This window comes from Microtus ochrogaster, chromosome 2 (genome assembly GCF_000317375.1).
Source record: "Microtus ochrogaster isolate Prairie Vole_2 chromosome 2, MicOch1.0, whole genome shotgun sequence".
NCBI lineage: Eukaryota > Metazoa > Chordata > Mammalia > Rodentia > Cricetidae > Microtus > Microtus ochrogaster.
In genome coordinates, this window is record NC_022010.1 from 90,071,940 (window position 1) to 90,077,715 (window position 5,776).

At 38.1% G+C, this 5,776-nt stretch overlaps 1 protein-coding gene and 1 pseudogene across 3 annotated transcripts in view; one reads left to right on the forward strand and one right to left on the reverse strand.

Annotated features, from left to right (window-relative positions):
* The window catches only part of Epha6 (EPH receptor A6), a 918,005-nt gene that overhangs the window by 827,607 nt on the left and 84,622 nt on the right, over window positions 1–5,776 (forward strand). The window lies entirely within an intron of this gene.
* LOC101986800 lies at window positions 104–474 on the reverse strand (annotated as a pseudogene).

Below are 5,776 nucleotides of genomic sequence, written 5' to 3' on the forward strand. Positions count from 1 at the left end.
TTCCATCTTCTCATACCTTCTTTAATTTCTTTCTTCAAAGACTTGACTTTTTTTTTCTTTTTTCTTTTTTTATTTGCCAGTCTTGCACTTTATTTCCCTTCCATTAGGCCTTGACCGCATACTTGCTTAGCGGGTACAGCCTCTCCTTCCGCTACTGCTTCTTTGTCTTCAGCTTCTCCTCGTGCTTGGTGAGCCTGCGGCGCATGGCTCTAGTTTTCTTGGGTCGCAGGTCCAGAGGCTTGTACTTCTTGCCCTTGTAGAATTTCTTGAGGTTTTCCTTTTGAGTCTGGTTAATGACGGTGAGAACACGGGTGATGGATTTGCGCACAACTCGCATCTTGGAGAGCTTGGACGCAGCGCCACCTGTCACCTTGGCAACGAGAAGCTGGGATAGCTCCACCTTCAAATTTCGTCCAGTTGTTTCAACAGCTCCTCCTTCTTGCCGCTCAGGTCCCGAGCCTTAATCTTGGCCATCGCTACGCTGCTCACCGCTGAGGCCCCCTGGTCCGAGAGAAAGAAGACTTGACTTTTTTAGCTAGAAGACTTTCATTTGCTTGGTTAGAGTTACTCTAAGATATTTTATATTATGTGAGGCTATTGTGAAATATATTACTGAAAAGAAGGTATATTCTTTTGTGTTTGGGTGTAATTTTTTATAAATATCTGTTTGGTGCATTTGGTTTATCTGTTAGTTCTAGAATTTCTCTGTTTTGTTTTTGTCTGGATGATCTGTCCATTAGTAAAAGTAGGGTATTGAAGTCTCCTATTATTCGTATGTGAGCTTCAATGAGCAATTTAAGCTGTAGTTTTGTTTTGTTGGGAAGGGGGGCTCCTCGACCATCCCCAGCCAACCAGATTTGAAATAGCCACACAGAAACTGTATTAATTAAATCACTGTTTGGCCAATCACTCTAGCATATTTCTGGCTAACTCTTTTATCTTGAATGAGCCTATTTCTATTAATCTGTGTGTTGCCACATGGCTGTGGCTTACTGGCAAGGTTCCTGTGTATTTGTCTCCTGCAGGCAGCTACGTGGCTTCTCCCAGCTTCATCTACTCTTTCCTCCTCTATCTTCTTGGTACTCTCATTTTGCCCTATTCTGCTAAGCCACTGGCTGAAACAGCTTTATTTATTAACCAATAAAAGCAGCACATAGACAGAAGGACTTCCCACACCAGTATTTCTTTATGAACTTTGGTGCTTCGTGATTAGAGCATAAATGTTGAGATTTAAAGTGACATATGATGGATTTTTCCTTTAGTAAGTATGTGATCATTTCCTTTAGTGAGTATGTATATATTTAGTATGAAATCTATTTTGTTACTTAGTAAACTGGTTACACTATCTTGCTTCTTAGATCCATCTGCTTGTTATATCTTTTCCCAATCCTTTACCCTGAGGTAATGAGTCCACAGCACAGCTGTTCAGGCCTTTCTAATTTTTACGGTCTCTATTCAGAAGTCGGGTGTAATTCTAAAAAGTCTACCATTATGTATTACTTGATCATTTTCCCTTAAAGCTCTTAATATTTTCCCTTTGTTCAGTGTGTATAGTATTTTGATTATTATGTGCCAAAAGGACTTTATTTTTTGGTCCAATCACTTGATATTATGCATGCTTCCTGTACTTTTATAGGTATCTCCTTCTATAGGTCAGGAAATTTTTCTTCTACGATTTTGTCTCTGTACTTTTGACGTGGATTTCTCCTATTATTTGAGCATTTGCACTGGAGTATTCCTATTATTCTTAGGTTTGGTCTTTTCATGGAGTCCTAGATCCTGAATATTTCGTGTCAGGGATTTTTAGATTTAACACTTTCTTTTACCAATACACTTATTTATTCTATCATATCTCCAATGCCTGAGATTCTCTCTTCCATTTCCTGTATTCTTTCAGTGAAGCTTGCCTCTGTAATTAGTGCTCAAAATTCATAAATTTTTCATTCCCAGTTTGTATTTTCTTTATTGATTCTATTTCCATTTTCAGGTCTTGAAAGTTTATTCCTTTCTTTCAACTGTTTGTGGGTTTATATATTTTTTTTGCTTTCTTTAGGAGATTTATTTATTTCTTCTTTAAGAACCTCTACCATCTTCATCTAAGTCTTTTTTTTTTCCTTGTGCTTCTGCTATGTTGGAATATTCAGGGCCTGCTGTGCTAGAATACATATTGCCCTGGCTGTTATTGTCTAGGCATCTATGTTTGGGGTGGTTATAGGTGTAGGTACTGATTTCTGGATTTGTTGTTTCCTCTCCGGATTTTCTAAGAGTATGATACTGTGTGTTGCCTGGTTTCCTGGCCTACTTAGCTGAAGTGTTCATAAGGAATATCTACTAGTATTGGAGGCTGGAATACTAGGATGTATTAAGGAAAGAATGACTGGGAAAGAAGGTCTTTGTAACCCCTTGGGGTTGAAGTCATAGAGGAAAAAGGATATCGTAATGGGTTTCTGAGACTTGGAGAGGTTATATCTGATGAGCAGTAGGAAAAGTGAAGGGTTTGCCTTCAGCCTACTTGTTGTCCGAGGAGAAGCAGCTCTTGGGTTAGCAGGGGGAGCCTGCTGTGATTTGTGTCTGGCATAAAGCAAGGAGTTGGAGAAAGAAGGTTAAACAGGAAGATCTATGAGATCCATAGACGACAGGAGCAGGGTGTCAGGTGAGGCTGCCAAATATGTTATGCTACAGATCTGGGATGGTACTGGGGAATTTGTCTGGGGGAATACAAAGAGAAGACCTAGTTTACTGGCAGGAATGACCTGTGGGTTAGCAGGATGTGCTTCCTGTTGTTAGGGGCTATGATAAAGTAACAGAGTACTGGGAGGAAGGTTACAAGGGGATTGACTGTGGGATCCACAGGAGATGTGGGCACAGGGGAAGGAAGACTGCAGCTAGTGTCCTGTTGCAGACCTAGAAACAAGACTGCGGGATTGGATTTTGACAGGAGAAGGGAGTGGTGACAGTCTTCAGATTAGCTTATCTGTTTCCCTGCTCTGCTTAGCTGGTATGTTCCCAGTGAATTTTTCACTTTTAAAGTATTGACAATCAAAACATAGCTTCCTTCTCATGAATCTGGATTACTGTCATGATAGTAAGACAAAAACTCATTTGAAACATTTGTTCTTCATAAACTTTGGTTGCATTTATATAAAATACTTTATAAGAATAAAACCAATTTATCCATCAGATCTTTTAATTAAATGTCATGAGTGCTGCATATGTAAATTAAATCATATCAAAAAATAGACTATTGTTAAAATCGATGCCTATAGTTTTTTAACTTAAAAAAAAAAGACTGACTACCTCAACTTCCAAAACACATGCAGATGTAAAAACTATTGAGATGACAAAAGTAATTGAATTCTGAATATATTCTTAACTTAGAGCTACCAGAATTCTAATTGCATTGAGTATGAGAATAATTATGGTATGTTAAAAAAAAAAGTCAAAGTTTTCTGGGTGTCCTAAAAAGGATAGCTGTATGAAACTGCAGTCGGGGAAAGATGAAAATGCTTACTTGTGAATATGTTAGACATGACACGCCAACTTGAGATGTTGAGCCAAAATATTCACACACACACACACACACACACACACACACACACACACTCGTGTACACACACCTACCTGGAGTCCAAAGAAGATAATTTGTGAATTTCTGGCCTATCAGTGTCATTTAAGGATGTACGTCTACTAAGAGAATAGAGAGTATGCTGTGACATCCTGAGCTAAGAGTTGAGAAGATGAGAAATCTGAGAAGAAATGCTCAGAAATGGATAGAAGAAGCCAAGTCTGAGTGGGGTCCTTGGATCAAGGAAAGGTGATTCAAGGAGGAATAAGTTTTTCAGGGAAGACATATCAAGAATGATGATTTGATTTTGCAATAATGATGGTGATAATCATTGTCTTTGAAAGTATAAATTAAATGAAGAGATGAAGGTGATATTTGGTTTGAATGGGAAATGACAGTAGACACCTTGAAGCCAGGAAATAAGGAAACTTGAGGGTTTAACTCTAAACAAAATCAAAGAAATAAGGCAGTGGCTGAAAAGAGCAATGAAGCATATAAACGGTTTTAAAGATAAGCACATGAGTAAATTCTGTTGAGGTGAAGGAGCCTGAATTTAAAATGCAAACTCATCATCATGTTGTATGATTTTCTCATGTGTGGGTTTGCTGCACCAAAAGCACAAGGTAGAGTTTAGCCAGAGTTGGATTCTTAGAACATGGTTATAACAAGGGAAAAGCAAATCAGGTAGTTAATTTGATTGTAACAGAATTGTTAAAATGTTTGGCAATAAAATTAAGATAAGCAACAATATGAGGACATGAGAAAAAATAAAAAGATGAATGGTTTCCTACATTACTGAACATTAGTGATGTTGAAACATTACTACAGAAAGCTACCAGAGGAGGAAGAAAAAAAATTATTAGACATAGAATGTTAGAGAGTGATTGGCTTAGAACTGAGACTACAAAGATATTATGACTTTGATAATAGCTAAGTCTCAGATATGAAACAGAAGCAAGAAAGAAATTGCTTTGCTGCATTCTCTCTCACTCTCTTTCACACATACACACACACACACACACACACACACACACTTGTCAAGCACAATTTAGCTGCTCAAAATGGTAGATATCTTTAATCTTATCACTTACATTCAAAAGACAGAGCCTGGCAAGTTTGAGACCATACTGATCTACCTAACAAGTGTCAGGTGAGCTTTGTTGCATAGAAACAAAGAAAAAGAAGGAGAATGAAAAACAGCAAGAAGAGAATGAAGGAGGAAGAGGAAGGGGTTCTTTTTTTTTGTTTTCATGTATACAACGTTCTACCTCCATGTATGCCTACATGCCAGAAGAGGGCGCCAGATCTCATTACAGACGGTTGTGAGCCACCATGTGGTTGCTGGGAATCGAACTCAGGACCTCTGGAAGAGCAGCCAGTGCTCTTAACCACTGATCCATCTCTTCAGTCCAGGAAGGGGTTCTTATATAAGAACATTCACAGAAAGTTATAGCAAGGAAATTTATTGAAAGTGAGTGAATGTAGATACATGCGTGTAGACATGACTGGACTGTTCAGAGAAAAGACTGACCCATTGGGCCATATATCCTGTTATTTTGTTCTCTGTGTTTTGGAACATCATTTCCTCATCCCTTTTCTGGATTAAAGTTTTTAAATATGCTTCCCTCCTTCCAAGGACTCATTTAGAACTGGTTGGACATAGACTTTGTTTACTCTTTTTTGAAACTGTTAAAAATATCAGAATTGATCCCATGACTGCCTGGTTAGGACATTCTATTACCTTGGGGCTAAGACATCCTATTACTTTTAAATTGAGGTTTTATGCCAAAAGCTGAGGTCAGGGTGTTACAATATTTTTTCAGGCTTCACAAACAGGATAGTAATGTAGGATGCCCTTCTATATGTTGTGAATATATCGTACAGAGATTGGTTAATAAAGAAGTTAATTTGGTCAATAGCCAGTCAGAATAGAACCAAGTAGGGAATCCAAGAAGAGAGGCAGGGGAAAAGAAGGTAGAATCAGAGAGATGTCAGCATCCACCAGAAAAGCAAGTGGTGAAATAACAAGTCATGAGCCTCATGGTAAAATACAAAATAATAGAAATGGGTTAATTTAAAAGTAAGAGCTGTTATTAATAACCCTGAGTCATCAGCCAAACTTTTATAATTAATATAAGCCTCTGAATATTTATTTGGGAACTGGCAGGTAGGAGAGAAACTTCTAGTTAAAAGATAGTGTTTGCAGCCAGG